Raw genomic sequence first — 19291 nt, forward strand, 5'->3', positions numbered from 1 at the left:
ACACCAGTATGTCCATACCAATGTACCTCTACACCAGTATCTCCAAACCCCTGCACTGCTACACCAGTATCACAAAACCCAGATAAACAGTTTCAGTATGATGGCAGACATAGTTAACAGTATCAACAGTGGCACCTTTGCAAAGGGTAGCCAGGCACAGGAATTTATTGCAGCTTCCCCAGGAAACATATAAAGCATTGGCTGCAAAGCATGTCCTCAAGGGTATATATAAGGATTTCTAGCACTACTTGGAAATGGCACAGAACAGGGATAATGCTATTATCACAATGATATACAGTATGGTGGCGAATCAGACATCGATGGCCATCTCTATTTATACATGAGTTAGGACTTAATAAGACTCAAGCAGGAGTCACTTCAAACAGTTGGAATGCTGGAATGTTCACAATGGTTTCTTACCAGGAGAGTTCAGGCCATGAATACCCTGTTTTACACTGATAGCCAAAAGGCTCTGTCTCTGTATTCAGTCTTCTACAGGCAGCTGAGAGGGGTATTTGCTTGTGTAACAAGGCTTTCCCAGACCCATCCCTGATGAATATGCTGCATGTGCACAAAACATACACTACCCGATACACTAGATCCAGGATCTGAACTTTGCTTGTGACATAAACAGTACATGCTAGAGAGACAGATATGTGTCTCAGGGGATCCCTGCACTATGGAATAGGCCCTACATCCATGTAAAACAGAATTCATCCATCACTCTCTTCAAACAAAACCTTGACAACTGGATGGAAAATCATAAATGTTTCCCCAGTTTGGCCCCCTTGCCCCCTATAGACACAGGCCATCAATAAGAAAAGCATTATCCTAACACCCCCAATACTTATTTACTTCCCTATTATCATCCCCCCAATGGTGTGGGGTACATGGCAATGTTTATAAGGGCACAATTAGTAAATCCAAGTGCAGCAAATATCCAACATGCAAAAACACACCAAACTGTAGAACTATTACTTTATTTAAAACACAAAGCTTTCGGGAACACCACATCCCTTCTTCAATGTATGAAAGACTTTGACTTGACCACATAAACAGTAGATAAAGCAAGTCACTTGTTTTATCTGTTATTTATGTGAAGTCAGTTCAATGTCTTTTATATACTGAAGAAGGAATATGGTGTTTGGTGTGTTTTTGCTTGAAGGTTTATAAGGGCCCTGGTGGTTGTTAACCTAGTAGCAACCTATGAACCTATGACAGCATGGAAAAATGAGACAAGTTCACTATGAATTGAAAAATGTCATTAGCAGATGTCATTTTACATCATTCTTCATTAAGACTTCATTTGCTTAGGCTTATTTGTGGCCACCACGTGTTAGCATATGTGACCTCTGTAAATCAGGGTTTAGCTGTGTCCATTCACGGACAGTGAGGATAGACATAATGCTTCTGTGCAATGACTATAGAAAATACTCTTAACTGTTGGGTCATGGAGACATAAGCCTCCTGCGAAAATAATTGATACTTTTTCTAATTGTATTTGTTATGTTAACTTTTCATTAACCTTATTATTCAACATTGTTGAGTAACATGGAATTAAGAAAAGTCACACAAATGAGTCTCAGCTATATAGTGGTCATTTTACTGCCATGCACCCCTCAAGCTTTGAGATAATATTAGGCACAATGCAGATTTAATCTTTCATTAGCATAAATCAAGAGGTAGCAGTGTCTACAAGAATACTACATTTATAGAAATGCTTTGTAAATCAGTATTTTGAACTTGTTGGACAGAATTTATCAGACAATTCCACAGCTTTTGCCACAGTAGAAGAGGATTTTGACCCAACCTGCTCCATGAGTGTAAATGCATAGTTACTTAAAAATAAATTAAACCAAAGGTACCATTTTCAGCTGTTTCTCATTTTGTCATCTGAATGAGACGGCCTTGTTTATTTAGAGTGGCTCTCAGACACACTGAGAGGTAAATGATTCTAATTTTACATAAGTTCAATGTCATATAATAATGTGGTATTATAAAGCATATAATTGTGACAGCAGTTTCTAATTATGGTGATGCTGGAATTTTTTTAATCAGAAGAGGGAAAAGAACGTATATGCTATAAGCCTATGATATACAGAGTATGAACACTGCAGTGTGTATATGTCTGTTTGTATATTTGTGTGCATGTGTGTGTGTGTGTGTGTGTGTGTGTGTGTGTGTGTGTGTGTGTGTGTGTGTGCATATGCATGTGCTTGCCAGTTTATGTTAGTAATTGTGGTTCTTTTTTTCTCAAAATTCTTTTATTAAACTTGATGAGCAAAGGCAGATTACTTAACAGGAAAAGATAGGCTATTATTAACATCACAAATGCACAACCAAATAAAAAGCAACTGTATGCAATATACAATATTTATAGTTGTGCTTCTTTTTATCTGCAGTAATTGTTTCCTTCTCACAATCATTAAAAGGATAAAAGAACTATAAACTCACTTGTACAAATTCACAACAAACACTAAGAAGAATTGATCGCTTAAAGACTGATTCTGCAGGATAAAACATTACCTACATCTTTGGTCTTGACGTCTAATCAAGGGGAAACTCAGTAGATGGAGTGACTGAATATTACTGTTATCTGTTCTCATTGTTTATGACAACTAATAGCTTCTCCATAATCTGGATTGAGTACTGTTTGAGAAGATAAATAGCAAAGTGCAAAATTATCTTGTTGTCGTGACACTGAGCAGGTATAAGAGACAGTCTATATTTGAAATGAGTCATCACCTTATTATGTATTATTATTGGCAGCTTCTTTCAAGGATAGCAAAATAAATAAATGAATAACTTACAGGTTACACTTTTCAAACACGGAGACATAAAAAATCTTGCAGTAGACAGCTTTTCCTAAGTAGAACTAAAGGGAATGTTATACCTTCTTCCCATTTTTAATGACATTTAAATAGATTGGAAAATTTCCCTTGTTTAACACAGTTTAATTAAATTTCATAATTTAAATATCAGTTTAAGAATGCAAAGATAGATCATCCAATGCCTACCTTTCAATGAAAGGAAATATAATGTTTCCAAAAAGCTTTTGCACAAAAGGTAATGTTTAGGTTATTACTGTTTGAGACTGATTCATTCAAGATGCATTTCACGAAAGGACTTTGTGTCCTTACTGAAGTTTTTAAAACTGAGTGCAGTCTCTAAATGTATTCCAAGACTACTGCATTTAGCATTTAGTTTACACTTAAAATTAAGTAACATTTCCAGTGTAGGGTGCCTCTGTTTTTAGCAAAGGTTTCAGAAAGAGCATTATTGTATTCAAGAAGAGATTGTGTTTCATTATATTTGAAACAATAGTTTTCTTATTCCATTCTTCATGGAAAATAATTTTCATGCTTATTCCATGCAGATGGGACATGAAAACAGGAACAGAAAGGTGGAACCATTGGTTTAAGTGAAACTGCTAAACTCCTGTAATAAAATGTAATCTGTATTTCCAAAATTAAATGTTTCTCTCTTTGTAAGGGATACAGTCTAATTATGAGTTGCACACCATCACAAAAGCATCCAAATGCTGACAGCATCCTAGAAATGGAATACCTTACCCTTGCCCAATAATTTACAAAATTATTTTTCTTCTCTTTTTTTCCTCACAGGTAATATTCAATTTCATTTTCAGAATGTGACCAAAGGAGGTTTGAGGTTCAGTTATGTTTAAAGTGTGGAAGCAACTTAGACAAATATAAACAGAAATTCTGCCATTGGAAAAGGAATATTTGGTCCAATTTCTATAGTTTCTTCACCTAGTGGGTAATCTGATGATTTTGCTAGATCAACTATATGTTTGTTTTTTCCATCCCTCATAAAAAATTCCTCTGTGCTAGATTTATGTATTTTTACTGCATTTGATCCTATTACCACTTCAGGAACACTATGTCAGTCATTCACTTTCTTGAAAAATACATCTTGAGACTACCAATGGAACTCCACCTAATATCTTTAGACTATAGCTGCTGCTTCTCACACCTATTTCAGTATATCCATTCTGTTACAGCACTTAAAATGTTTCTGTCATGTTTCTCTCCCCTGCCTTTTCCTTCAAGCTTATATAGATCTGAGGTGTGCAGTCTTGTGTTCGGCATGAAGGAGTAAAAGAGGATGTTTAATAAAGAAAATCCTGATCTTACTGAAGTAGTGAATGGGAACAGTGAAGGGAAAAGACCAACATGTAGGCGAGATAAAAGATGAATGTGTCACAAATGCTAAAGGGTATGTTGGATGCCCAACTAGCATAGACAACAGGCCTTCTAGATTGACTGGCATATGAGGAGAAAGATACAGGGAAACCAGTTTCCAAGGTATTAAAACTGAAACTCTATCCACTCTTTCATGAAAACATAATAACTGTGAAACAAAACAAAGATCAAAAAGTCCTCCGAAAAGTTAGAGCTACAGGGTCTATATTAGAACATTGAAGTTTCATAACTTCAAATGTTCTAATATCACCCCCTATTCAGCGAAAGCTGAAAACATCGAACATAGAGAACAGCAAATTTTTTCCTAGGGAAAAAAATTGCTGTTGCAAAACATATATACACAACACAAGCACACCAAACAAACAGCAATCCACACACATACACCTAAAATGTTACACCTAACACTACACTAAACTATAAACATACCACTAACTATCCACTTACCTTAACCCAAACCCTAACCCTAAGGTCTGTCACTATCGCACACTTGCCTCACCCATGCTCTAACCCTAACTCACCTACCCCACCCTAACCCTCACGTCCACACAATCACACACTTACCTGACCTGTGCCCTAACCCTAACTCACCTAACCCACCTTGACCCTCATGTCCACACAATCACACACATACCTAACCCACACCCTAACCCTAACTAACCTAACCTGCACACTTACCTGAACTTGACCCGTAACTTTCCACCAGAGAGCTGAAAATACTGAAGCAGCAGAAATGGACAACCAAATTCTTTCCCTAGGAAAACATTTGTTTTTCTGTTGCTTCGATATTTTCAGCTTTCGTTGAATAGGGGTCGAAATTAGAACATTCAAAGTTTTGAAACTTTGATGTTCTATTATAGACCCAAGCTACAGACTAGAAAAACACCTGAACTGGAAATGACTTGGAGAATTTCAGCAACAGGGAGCACTTGCTAATTGTTGAGGTCTCTTTGACTGACAGAGAAGAGGACTAAAGATCATATTTTACTGAACATCTGCTACTAGTACTGCAACTCTCATAAGACGGGGATTTTTCAGGAGACAGGATCCATAAAGGATGATGGGAGAGGAAATAGAGAGGTTCATTTCCTGTACAATATGAATTAATTTGGGAAAAGGAAAGAAATCTGATAAAAGACTTTTCAAGATTACTGAAGTCAGCTTGACATACATAGATATGCAGCTTATAAAGATATCAGAATCTAACTAAAGGAACTGTCTGTGATATCTTGGGGGCACCTATCAGTGAAACTGGAAGTATTACAAGATGACAAGTAAAGCATGATTGTTTCCCCAAAAGAGACCAAGCAGCTTGCCAATAGTTTAGATAAATGTACTCAGCAGTGTAGGCCAATGTTGCTTTTCACCTACAGTTTTAAGCAATGAAAGAAGTGGTGTTGGACTTAAGGGCTGCTCAGAAATATACACAAACACACACACACACACACACATATATATATATATGTATATATATATATATATATATATATATATATATATATATATATATATATATGCATATATATATATATATATATATATATATGGGAACACTACATAATCTTGGAAATTTTGAAATACCGAATTTCAAACTATTGAGACCATATAGCTGAAACCCCAAACTACCGAAAGACTAGAAGCTCGAATTTCAAAATCCCAACTATCTGGAGATTGAAATTCACGGTTCTGGTGTTGCAGTATGGTGGAAGGGCAGGTAAGTATTTCTTTTTAACTGTGTTGGTTAGAGGTTAGTGCGTAAGTGTGTGTTGTGAGTGTGATGTGTGTGCGAGAGGGATGTAGCTGTGTGGTGGTGTATTCATGTGTTTGTCTGGGTAGTGCGACCTTGGAGTTAAAATATTTAAGTGGAGGAGTATGGGGAGCATACATTAGGTTTGCGTGTTTGTGTTTTGGGGGAAGGTGTGTGTATGTGTCTGTGTGTGGTATATGTTGTGTGTAGTTTTCAGTAGTTTGAATTTCGCTGTTTTGGTTTATCGGTATTCTAGTGTTTCGGGTGTTTGGTCTTGGGATTTTTGGATCAGTAGAGTGAGTGTTCGGTATTTAGTAGTGGTTCCATATATATATATATATATATATATATATATATATATATATATATATATATATATATATATATATATATATATAGGTCTAGCACTGAAACACATTTGAATCTGCACAATTCACCAAAAGCTCAATTCACTGAAAGTTATATATGGCCTTTTCCCCACTGTAGTGAGACCATGGAGTTAGTATATAGTAAGGGAGGGTGTGGGGACCCCCCACACCCTCCCTTACTATATATACTAACTCCAGGGTCACACTACAGTGGGGAAAAGACCATATATAACTTTTAGTGAAATGTGTTTCGGTGAATTGTGTTTTCAGTGAATTGAGCTTTCAGGGATTTGATATATATATATATATATATATATATATATATATATATATATATATACACACACACACTCACATGCACACATATATATATATATATATATATATATATATATATATATATATGGGTCTACCTGAAAACACCAACATTTCTAAATGCCGACGACGAGAACACCGACACTGGAAGATCGACAGTGGAGAAGACTGACAGTTGAGAATCCCGATGCTGAGAACACCGATATGTTAATGTGGTGTGCGATAAGGACGGACATTAGGGTCAGGGTGAGGGTAAGGTAAGTGTGTGCTAGTGACAGATGTTAGGGTAGAGTGCGGGTCAGATAAGTGGGCGATAGTGACGGCCTTTAGGTTTAGGGGCGGGTTAAGTGAGTTAGGGTTAGGGTGCAAGTAAGGTAAGTGTGCGATAATGACGGACTTGAGGGTTAGGGGCAGATTAGGTGAGTTAGGGTTAGGGTGCAGGTAAGGTAAGTGTGCGATAGTGTCAGAGTTAAGGGTTAGGGGTGGATTAAGTGAGTTAGGGTTAGGATGCAGGTAAGGTAAGTGTGCGATTGTGACGGACCTTAGGGTTAGGATTTAGGTTAAGGTTAGTGCATAGATAGTTGTGTATATAAGGTTTAGTTCAGGTTTGTAAGGTTTTTGGTGTGCTTGTGTTGTGTGTGTGTTTTTCAGGAAAGGTATTTGTTTTGTTGATTGTTGGGGTTGTGGTTTGTCGGGCATGTGAAGTTTCGTGTTTTTGAACTTTCTTTTTTTTTCTGTTTTGTCATGTCGGTTATTTCGTTGTCGGTATTTTGGCATGTCGGTGGTATCAAGTAAACCCATATATATCTATATATATATATATATATATATATATATATATATATATATATATATATATATATATATATATACACACACACAAGTATAGACAGGTGGCATCCTGGAGAGAGCTGACATGGAAAATTACCATGTTTTTAATGAAAGTTGTATCACTGTGAGGTAAATATGTGTGCAGAAAGAACTTCCTGGAGCAATGATTAGAAAGGCTGTCTCACACTTGGGAATAGTAATGAGAAAAATAAGTGCAACTCTTGCTTGATAGGCTGGCAGCAAAAAAGGGAGAGGACATGGTTTTGGAAGAACCTCAAAAGCCATCTTTATGCAGTAGAGGGATAAACCCTTACTGTACAATGGGTGACTAGTTTTCAAAGAGCAGCTTGTGTGCCAGTAGGAAATGGTCAAAAAGAATGGAGTCAATAGCTTTTGCCATCTCACTTATTCTAGGCAGTAAGGAGGCAGCTTTGGCTTACCTGGCGAATGACAAACAGTGTAAGCACCAGCTGTTACTTAGTGCAAGCCAAGACTGTTGAGCCCACACTGTCATGGTGCTTTGACAAGAGTTTGGCATGCTTCCCTCAGGAAACAGCAATGGCATAGATTAGAGGAGCTGCCGGAGGGTACACCATGGAAGAAGTCATACCCCAGGACTAGCAAGATGGTCTATTTCCTGCCATTTGATTCTCACTAGGAAACAGAAGGACCATTTCAAATTCCCAGATAGGAAGAGATGAGCTCTAGAGCTCTTGCCAAGCCTGGGATTGTCTGGATCCCATTTCCTTGTAATAAATGGGCCAATTGGCTGTCTGTAGTTCAGCCACTTGGTGAGGTCTTGTTGGCGGTACAAAAAAGGAAACTAGCATAAAAGGTATGTGCCTACATTCTGTGAAGTGTTGAAATGTGAGCCACTGTGCAGGCAGGTTATACATTATGAAGTGCAAGGATCAGGGACAGGGAACAATGATGGAACAATTGAGTATTAGTCCAAGAATGCTGCTACATGTAAAACACCTATTTTGCATCCCCACCCCGTATGCTTTCTAACCTGTGTTGTCAGCCTCACCCAGTGATAAGCCCAGCTGTGTGTTAATAAAAAAACTATTCTGAAATAGTTGAATGGCACTCATGTGGAACTGGTGGAGATGATGAAGTGTAACTGGTGCTAGGTTATTTTGTATTGTGCTTTACAACAATAATGAAGTAACACAGTCATTTTAAATAATTATGTAAGCAATGTTTTGGAATTGTACTACTTTTCTGTCTAGAGCTATAATATTCTGCTTCAAGTTTTATAAGCTGAAACAGACTTTATTAAAATATTGTTAAGCCAGCACTATTTTGTGGTAAGAAGTGCTATTCTGAAACTATCAGACTATACTGTTCTAACTGTAACTCTGTCATAAAGGAGGGTCTTGACTGGAGCTATGACAATTTGCATTGCCCTTTACAGCAGTAGAATATACACTGTTAAAAATACACATTGCTATTAGTTTAGCATTATTGTAATTGAGGTATAATATAAAGCAAGATACAGCATTTAAAACTACATACCAAATTAAATGTAACCCTGTACTATTGCATTTGTGCCAGTGATTCTGGAATTAGCACCTTGTTTTTGTTGCTGGAATATTATAATGCAGTGTGTTGTATTCCTCCTCAGGTACTAAACCATATTTTCAATACTGACATGGCAGTCTAGGATTAGTGGGGTGCTGCACTCCTGTGTCCTTTGGATGAGATCTTAAACTGAGTTGGTGCTAACTCAGGTGGATGTAGAAGATGCCACTGCACGTTTCAAAATGGGTAGGAGATGTCCACTGGTGCTCCTGCAAAATTCCCCCATTCTTTATGGATTCCATTTCAGGTCTCACTTGTTGCTGCTCAAGTGGTGGAACTAACCTAGTCAACAAAGCATAAATAAATAAAGATGAGACATGTTGTCAAGAGAGCCCTGTTGTACACTGAGAGAAACCATTCTGAGTTGCCTTCTTGGGAGAGTCTCATTGAAGGTTTGATATTTTGCACTGCACTTTGCAGCAAAGGAGAAGGTAGTATACTTTATTAAAACAAATCAAACACATTCCCATCTCTCTGGGGTGGAGCTGTGACACAGAATAAGATTTTCTGCTGAGACCAGCATTGTCACTGCACTTAGCCAAAAGGTTGAGAAGAAACAATATAATATTGAATTTAAAAAAAAAAAAAGTGAACCACAAACTGTTAACAGTACAATGATATTTGCTAACAAAGCCCTATTCTGATGCTGGGTGCACGGACAGGGGTCCTGTAAATGTGACATTATGCAGCAGTTATTAAAGCAATGGAGAACTAACACAGGGAAGTAATCTCTGCTCAGAGTGTGACAATCTGGCAATTTAGCACATAGGCTTTGAGCTGCTAATAAACTTCATATTTTAATTCAGGGTTTCATTCCTTCAGTTTCATTTTGCTTTGCTGTGTGACTCTGAGCAAATCACTTAACTCCTGAAAAGAAAATGGTACCCAGTGGGTTTGCCTGCTTAACAAATGAATTAAAAAATATATTGACTCTCTCTTTTGCCATCTCTCTCTGTCTTGAATAACATAGGGTCAATATCGTTGGGGAGAAAACAGTGTTTACATCTAGGTACAAAATCCAAGCTATAAACCAATTTGCTCTTTCTGTCCTAACATACAGTTTTGTAGTGATTGACTGGCCCCAAAAGGTTTTGGATAGGTTGGACATGAAAAGAAGAAGGATGCATGCTCATCAAATGATTTATAAAAATCAGTGTATGTCAAGACTATATATTCCCCATTCTGGAGGAGGTATGGACTTCCTTGAAATTGATTACATGTATAGATCTACAATTGTAGGAATGCATACACACTTGCTGACCTCATAAGACCCAAACATAGTAAAACTCTTAGAACATGAGAAGAATAAGCCTAAAATTACTTCCCTGCTTTATTTAGCAGAGGCAAAGCTATAGTTAAAAAGAGCGTTACTAGTGTAAGTACCAGTAAACATATTCATTCTATAACTTTTCTTTACAGGATATTAACTCTAGCAACTATCCCTGAAAATATCCAGTATTTCACCTGTAATTTCTTTTAACTGCAGTGGGTGAATCCATTCAAATGACCAGGAACTGTAAAGTGCTGGAAGAAAAAAACTTGCAGCATCAAAAAAATCAACGTAGGTTATGGTCGAGACTCTAATTAATTAACTGGCTTGTCATTAGGGTATTTGGATAGCACATCACTAGAGGCAATATCAAGAAGTTTCTGTTTTATTTATCCCCCAAACCAAATATTATAAATAAGTTCTAAGTGTATTTGTCTCTCCTTAGTTGTTGGGTAAAATAGTAAGCTTAATTACCTATAGCTGTAGTTTTTCTCCATTGAGCTGTTGCTAGTGTATAATACTAAGAAATACAAAATTACCCTGTAGCTGTTTTGTGATTACTGTAGTCCGTTATGATCTTCCTGGAGTGTTGTTCACAAATAAATAAAATCTACTTGCTTTAAAAATAAACTTCACCAATGGACTACAGTTCCTTTAACTTCCTACCTATCTTCAATCCAGACCATTTTGTTGATTACTTTTTTCTGGTCACAAGCCCACTGACTGACTTTACCTGCTCTGTTTGCCTTCTCTTCACTTGAGCTCTCTCTGCTCCCCTAACCTACCCCCATTTCCCACCCAGCCCTGCTATGCCTAAAAGTATTCTCAAATTGCAATTCCCCCAAAGTAAAGCAATCTTATTACAGCTATGATAACTTCAAAATTGATATCATTCTAGTCATCCAATTAAACTGTATCATACTAACTCCCATATATCACACTCTACTTGCTTAACTACCTGCTACTTTACATCTTTTAGTGTAATAAGTCATAACCAAACAAAAAATAGCTTTAAATCCCTCACAAATCAAAACTCAATTAAAACTAACAATTATTCCTACTCAGCCATAACATTATTACTTTAACTTAGACATATCTGGAACATTAGTAGTAAGCAATATGATAACTTTATACCCATCAACCCTGCTATTTACATCTATTACAGCTCACATGATCTCTTACCATACAGCAGTTAATAACACATAATCTATATACACTACCCACTTCCCAGACCCATTAAAATCAAACATACAAATTTAATAATAGCACCAACCACCTATAATCCCACAAGCATAAACCATGCACCGTTTGCTTTACTCAAACAACAATCTTACCACAGTGTTGCACAGAAATATGATAAGTTTATGTCAAATACTTAAAATTTATAGTTCACATTGCATCACAGCTTTTACTTAGTGGGGACATTCACCCCAACCCTGGCCCCCAAACAAACTGATCTAAATCTTCACACCCAAACCCATCCCCGACAACTATTAACTCTTCCCAGAAATGGTATGGACTTACTACTACTTAATATAAATCTTAGGAGCATCATGAACAAAATTCAAGAATTGAATGCCACTCTTGCTCCCTATAAGCTACATATAGTCCTTATAACAGAAACCTGGCTAAAAACAGATATATCTAACAAGGAAATACTTCCCCCAGGATACAACATACATAGGCTAGATAGACAACATAAAAGAGGTGGTGGTATTGCCTTTTTATACAAAAAAAAAATCTCAGTTTAGAAACTTTAGTCTTAGCCATTCCAAATCTTAACAACAATGAAATACTGTTTACTAAATGAACAATTAATCCAAAGAAGCATCTGAATGTAGTGGGAGGCTACATCCCACCTGGGAACAATATGACTACTCTAGAACACTTCCTGAATTGGACAGAAACGTTGCTCCTGCAAGAAACAATTATAATGGGTGACTTTAATGTGGACTGGCTCTCCTGCAACTTTCAAAATCTCTCTGATCACATTAACTTACATGGTTTCTCCCAAACAATCCAAACTTGTACTAGAGTAGACAACACATCAAATAAACATTGGGTCCTAAACTGGATCCTTACAAACAGGCCAAATTTATCCCTATACTTTGGCTGTCTCCCAGACAGCCTCAGTGACTATAGTCTGACTTACATTCTCTGACACTGAATACATCCATATAAACTTTCCACCCACCAACATATTTGAGATAAGAAATCATTTATCCCCGAAGACTTCATAACTAGTCTAAAAAATGCAACTAGGCACCACCAAAAAGATCACTTTTTAGATATTGCAGTTGAATAGTTTAACTCAGCCTTCATCAATATCTTAAACATCTTGTACCCCCCCCCCCCCAGATCAATAAGGTAAAATCCAATTATGCTCCCTGGCTAACCAAAGAAACACAATCTCTGTTAAATACTAGAGCTAAGGTTTAGAATAAATGGCTCAATAACAAAAATACAACTAACAAACAAACATATCTAAAACTACAAAATAAAGCTAAAAATGTTTAGATAGGACAAAATAAATTACTATAGCAGTGTCCAATTAAAAAAAACTTAAAAAGCACTCACTGATTCTAAAGACAATATAGCCTCACAATTTAACAGATATTTCATTGAATCCATACTAGCCCTCACAAACAATAATTGTTCTTTCCCTACACAAACTCACAAAGTACCCACACTATATCCCAATAACTTCTTTTCCAACCTCTCCTGATAAACACTGTAATTAAATATCTCAAAAGGCTTAAACCTACTACACGTGTTGCCATCTGTCTACCTGACAAATATCTAAAAGTTGCTGCAGAAGCAGTATCCTATCCAGTATCAATATTAATAAATCAATCCATCTCAGAACAACACATCCCAAAAATTTGGAAAGTATTACATATCATCTCACTACATAAAAGTGAAAACTTGACAGAATTATCCAACTATTGGCCAATAGCTATACTATTACCATTATCAAAAATACTTGAGAGGTGCATCCATTCACAAATCTTGAAATATCTAATAACCAGCAGTATTCTGGCTAACATTCAGCATGGTTTATGTCCTAATCATAGCAATAATACCACCTTTAACTTTACTAACATTATTAACCACCATCATAATGATGGCAATTTAGTTTTTTCCATGTTTCTTAATCTGTCCAAAGCTTCTGATATTGTCTCCTATTCTAAACTCTTAACTACACTCTCAGAACTTAAACCTAGACATTCTGCACTTACTTGGTTCCAGCAATATCTAACTGGACACCAGCAAGCTGTAAAATGACAACAAAATCTCTCTTCATTACCGCCTGTAACCTTGGGAGTTACACAGGGATCTATTCTGGGCCCTCTCCTTTTTATTATCTTTACTAACAATCTTCATACTGCCACCCCACTTGCCTCCATAGTTCAAAATGAGGATGATTCCACCCGGATTTGTGCCGTCCCAACACTACAAAATCTCCAAAAAATCACCCAGCAGTTATTTAATGTTGTGGAGTCTTAGCTAAGCAAAGCACAACTTGTACTTAACCCTGCCAAAACAAAACTCATGCTCTTCTATCCAGCTAGAGCAGATACATATCCACCATTCAGTATCTTATCATTAAACCATACAATTATTTCTCCCATTTCCCAAACAAAATTACTTGGAGTGGTCATTGACCAAAATATAAAATTGAACATACACATACCACAAACCACAAAAAAATTCACAAAAAACTAGGAACCATGTACAGAAATAGTAAATAAATCTTCAAAGGCCACTATAGCAAAAACCCATCTTATCTCTACGCTACTATACGCCTCACAAATTCTTACAAACATTAAGAAATCTGACCTAACAAAACTCAAAACATTCTATAATAAACTCTTAAAGTTTGCTACAGTAACAAATTTCAGATTCCACCATTGTTTGGCTTTAAAACTACTATACTGGCTAGAACTACCAAATCTACTTGCTTAAAATCAATTCACCTTCACCCATCGAATACTAAATCAGCCAGAAAAAATACCAGAACTTCAAAGTCTACTAACACACTACTCCAAAAACAAGGTTTTATGTTCCAGTAACAAATCCTTCCTAAATATATCCAAATATAACAGTGCAGCTTGGGTTTCCCTTTACTCCCACACCATAGCCAAAACTTGGTATTCCCTGCCATTAAATATCAGAACAACTACTGACACTTCCAACTTTAAAATATTCTCAAATCACATCTGTCAGAATCATGAACTTGCTCTTGCTCAAACCCTGGTTAGGAAATAGATGTCTTAAGGCAGATAAAGGAATACAAACTCGTATTTTTCTATTTGAATAGTATACCAAAATCTACTGCCAATCATTAGCGGACCGGAGTTCCGCTGTGGCGACCCCTAACAGGGAAAAGCCAAAAGACAACAACAGCTAAACATATGTTTACTTAACTTGCTTGTTTTCTAACTCCATTCACAGTACTGCTACTATATCCTATCTAGGCTATATGATTGCATCAGTGAAATGTATAACATGTATTTTCATCTTGTACTTGTATCTGATATTGAATCAATATTTGTGTCTGTACATTGTATATGCATCTTATGGCTATTTATAAATGTGGAGCTTTTCTCCCCGGGGCTCTGCTGAAAAAGGAAATTTTGTCCAGTCAGACTGTCCAAGTAAATAAATGTAAAATAAATAAAATACCAGCATCAAGTGGGAATGGAAATTAAACCAGAAGTAGATAAAACTCAGGCAGCAGCTGAATGTGCCAAAAAAACAAAAGAAAGAATATAAGGCGAAGGATCAGATGAGAATGCAAGAAATGTGGAAAATGCACCATAACTATAGTTGCAAGTATAGAAAACTCTTAGAACAACTTCATGTTGATCAGGATCGAATGCAGGAATAATTAAGGAGCACTGAATTTAAACTAAAAGACGAAAGGTTAATATTGGTGCCCAAAAATAGTGGACTATATACACGTATGGTTTACAAAGTCCATTAAACATGTGGAAGAAACAGACAAATGTAGGTTTTGTAAAACAGAATTGGAAACATTCACACATCTTATTGCTGGTTGTGATATAGTAACCACAAAATGGCTGTATACTGAAAGGCATAATAATGTGGCAAGACTGTCGCATTGGAGATTGTGCAAACATTATAATACTGAAGTAGATGAAAATCTCTGGAACATGAGTCACAAACCATCATAGAAAATGATGAAGTGTATCACATAGGATCAATTATTACCAACACTTTAAAACATACGTGTGAGAAAACTAGATATAATAGTCCATGAAAAAAAGACAAAAGTAGCATTGGTCATTGAAATTGTTACAGCCAGTGACTATAGTGCCTTACATAGAGAGGGTCTCAAAATCATAAAATATCAGGATTTGCAAACAGAAACAAGGGCAATGTGGAAGAAGGATACTCAGACAATTCCAGTAGTAGTAATTGGAACAACTAGGTCTTACAAAATAGAATTTACAATCGTACTTAAATATGTTACTGATACATGTAACTCCGTACGAATTACAGGAGTCATCACTGGGCACATTGTGGGTGCTGTGAAGAGCATTTCTGGCTAACATCAAAGACTGAAACAAAACTAATGTCATGAATTTTAATCATAGTTTGACTTAGGAATGGGGTCCATTCCTGTCATGGTTTTAGGAACCCAAAAGACCAGTAGAAATTAAAAAAGGAGAAACATGTTTTAAATATCATAAGGTAGAAAACAGATAAGAATAAGGTTACTGTCATGCTTAATGAGGAGCTGTTAATGAAAAGATCATGCGGTAAATCAGCAGGAAGCATATCAACAACTGTACCTGTGATGCAGTGAAGGAAAATTCCACCTTCCAGAACATACTGCCTGGACAGGAGAGCTACCTACAGAAATCTGTCCTTCTGCTTAAATGAGAAATGGTATTGTGTATCTTAAGTATATATAGATAGATGGGAACTGCTTGTCAGTGGCCAAATATTTAAAACATTTGATTTTCCATATATTTACTGTCTGTCTCATTTGTAGGTTCTCTTCTCTTAACCCAGTGTCGGTAAGGGATTGTTTTGGGTGCTGTGGTAGTTTCTCTGGCATGTAAATCGCATGCTGTAGGCAAATTTGGCAATCTTCAAAACTGCCATCAAGTATGTATGTTTTGTGTGTTTGTGTGTGTTTGTGCGTGTGTGTGTGTGTGTGTGTGTGTGTGTGTGTGTGTGTGTGTGTGTGTGTGTGTGTGTGCGCGCATGTGTGCGCGCATGTATTCATGTGTCCTATGGTAGACTATCATCATATTTTTAATCTTAAGAAAAGAAAAGAAGATAGGGTAAGACTGAAGTAATCTCATGTAGCTCCCTGCACAGCATAAAAACCTTCAGTTGTGATTATATCTCTTTATTGTTTGAGACAATTGTACATCATTTGAAAAACAAATCAATGTATAGCAATATGCTTTCCTGTTAAATATTACAAAAATATAAATACAAATGATAGGAAAAATCCAATACCTATATTAGCTCTTTTTATAGATCATGGTACAGACAGCTGACACACCATTTTTTCTGGCTCCTGTGAAATGGCTGTGGCCTGCCAAAGTTGTTGGTGATTGTGAAGCCTTTAGTACTGCACATGGTACTCCAGTTTGGGAAGTACTAGCATCTTGCTTTCTGTTATTGCTATCTTTTAGAAAGCAACCTTGAATTCTGCCTGATGCCCACACTGCTATCTTACATTGCTTCCTTACTTTTAAGTCATACGATTTTATACCACAAGTCTTCTTCCCCATCTGTTTTGCTAATAGTCACTCTCAAACTGTGCATTACAGTTGTTTTAGGTGAAAGAAAGGAGAGAGGCTGTATACATGAGAAGCAAAGTAAAATCATTATCTAATTATTTAATTGAGAGGGAAATAATTTCCCAGCCTACAAAAATCACAAACTTAACTTTTTTTATGCTATTTCTCACTAAATCTGTATTGCACACAATTGGAGTGCACATGTATAGTGCACTGTCTGATTTACCAGCATCAGGCACATGTTTCCTACTCTAGTTTTCTGTTAGCCATTTAACCCGATATCTATCCTACTCACCTCCTTATGGCTCCATCTGTCTCTCCCCTGCTTCTATACAATAGCATTTTAAGGTGTCCCTGCAGATATTCTTGAATTTCTTCATATCCCCTTTTATCTCTGTTAAGGCAATTATTCATCTTTTGATTGTTCTGATATCTTGCACAAAGCATACTTGGTTACCTCTTGTCTTCCTTTCCAGTTCCTCACTAAGATGATTTTTACTCCATATGTCATTTATCTTCATGTCAACATATTTAAGTTTACATTCTAATTCCCCTGCTTTTTTGAGTCTCCACATGTAGTGCTCCCATGCTGATTTGATTTATTATTAGAAATATCTTTTCCCAATTCTTCCTGGCAATTTCCAATACCTGCTAGGCCCAATTGCACTCCTAAAACATATGTTTCATCCTTGTTCCCCTCTTTCTGTAGTATTTCAGGTATCTAGAACAATCTATGGAAAATCCTCTGTGGTGTGGTTAGATAATACTCAGGTCTGTAGATTTTTCATGGAATATTGTCAAGATTAGAATCTGGCTATATTACCAAAATATTTTGGGGTTGGTTTGACATAATAGTTAAGGTTTTCAATTCATGGGTACAGAGTTTCATTCCATCCTCAGGTTATTGGCTAGGCTTAAAATGGCCCTTCAGGGCAGTTAGCCTAGTATTTACACTTGGACCATCATTGTTGTTTCCCCCCATTTCTTGTACCTTGTTGGCACCTTCAGCTACTCTCATCAGTTTATCCTTCCTCCTTCCTACATTTCTCTCTCACTCACCTTAAGACTACTTTACTACTTTACTTTTCCTTGTTCTCACACCCTCATAAATGTTTATACACCTCACCTGGTTTATCTTTTCCAACTTTTCCATGGTGCTTTTGCTCCTCTTCTTTCTGTCTCTCTTGCCTTTCTTTGTACCATATACTTCTGGAATGCTATGTAGCGCAACCATTCTCTTTAGGCATCTTTATATTGTTCTGTCAATTCTAGCGTATCTTGAAACTTCCTTATCCATCTTCTGAAATATGCTTTCTTTTGCACTGTATCCTTTTCCTCTTTTATGATCAGCTCCTTCCACTCAGCCTCTTTCTTCTTTTGTATTTTCCTACTCCATCCTTCATCGTCTGATAATGACCTCTCTTCTCTGTCTTCTTTTTGCATTTCCCCATCTTCTTATGAACGTATTACTTTGTGTCTCCATAATATTTATCCAGCTTCTTTCTCAATCAGTTAATTTGCCTTTACTTTCTTTCTTCATTTGTCTAATAATATTAAATGTCAGTGCATGCATGTGACACTCACGGTCTTCTCAATGCTCACGTAGCCCCCAGCCTATTACAGTTCTTTGTCCCTTTCCTTTCTTCACTCATCTCTCCAGTTTGTACTGGAACTCCCATATGTCTTTGTTGTTTAAGTCCATTGGAAAATCTCTAAGCATTTATGCTATCAGTGGGTTTACCACTAAATCTATCCCATTCACAAACCCTATTCCTTAACACTTAGTTACTTTTTACCTTCAGGTTAATCCTTGTTGTGTCCACTGTGGTGGCATTGCCTACAGTTAGGCCCAAGTATTTACAATGTTGCTCCTGTCTTATTTCTTTGCATTGCCCTGTTCCTTTTAATATTTCATTCAGATTATTAGTGACTTGTTTTGGTTATATTTTAAACCAGAACTCTCCTCAAATCTGCAAAAGATAAGGATTGCTCTTCCCAGTCCCATCTCTATAATCTTGAATGGCAGAATAGTCATAACAAGAAAATGAGATTTCATTCCTGTCTCCTCCCTCCATTTTCCTCATCTCCTCTCTCACTGCCATTTCTAGTTATCATTTTGTTAGGAAGAATTGACCCAGAAATATTGGACGGCCTTGCCTTGTATTTCTTAA

The sequence above is a fragment of the Protopterus annectens genome, chromosome 6.part0 (genome assembly GCF_019279795.1).
Source record: "Protopterus annectens isolate FY-2018-M chromosome 6.part0, PAN1.0, whole genome shotgun sequence".
Lineage (NCBI taxonomy): Eukaryota > Metazoa > Chordata > Ceratodontiformes > Protopteridae > Protopterus > Protopterus annectens.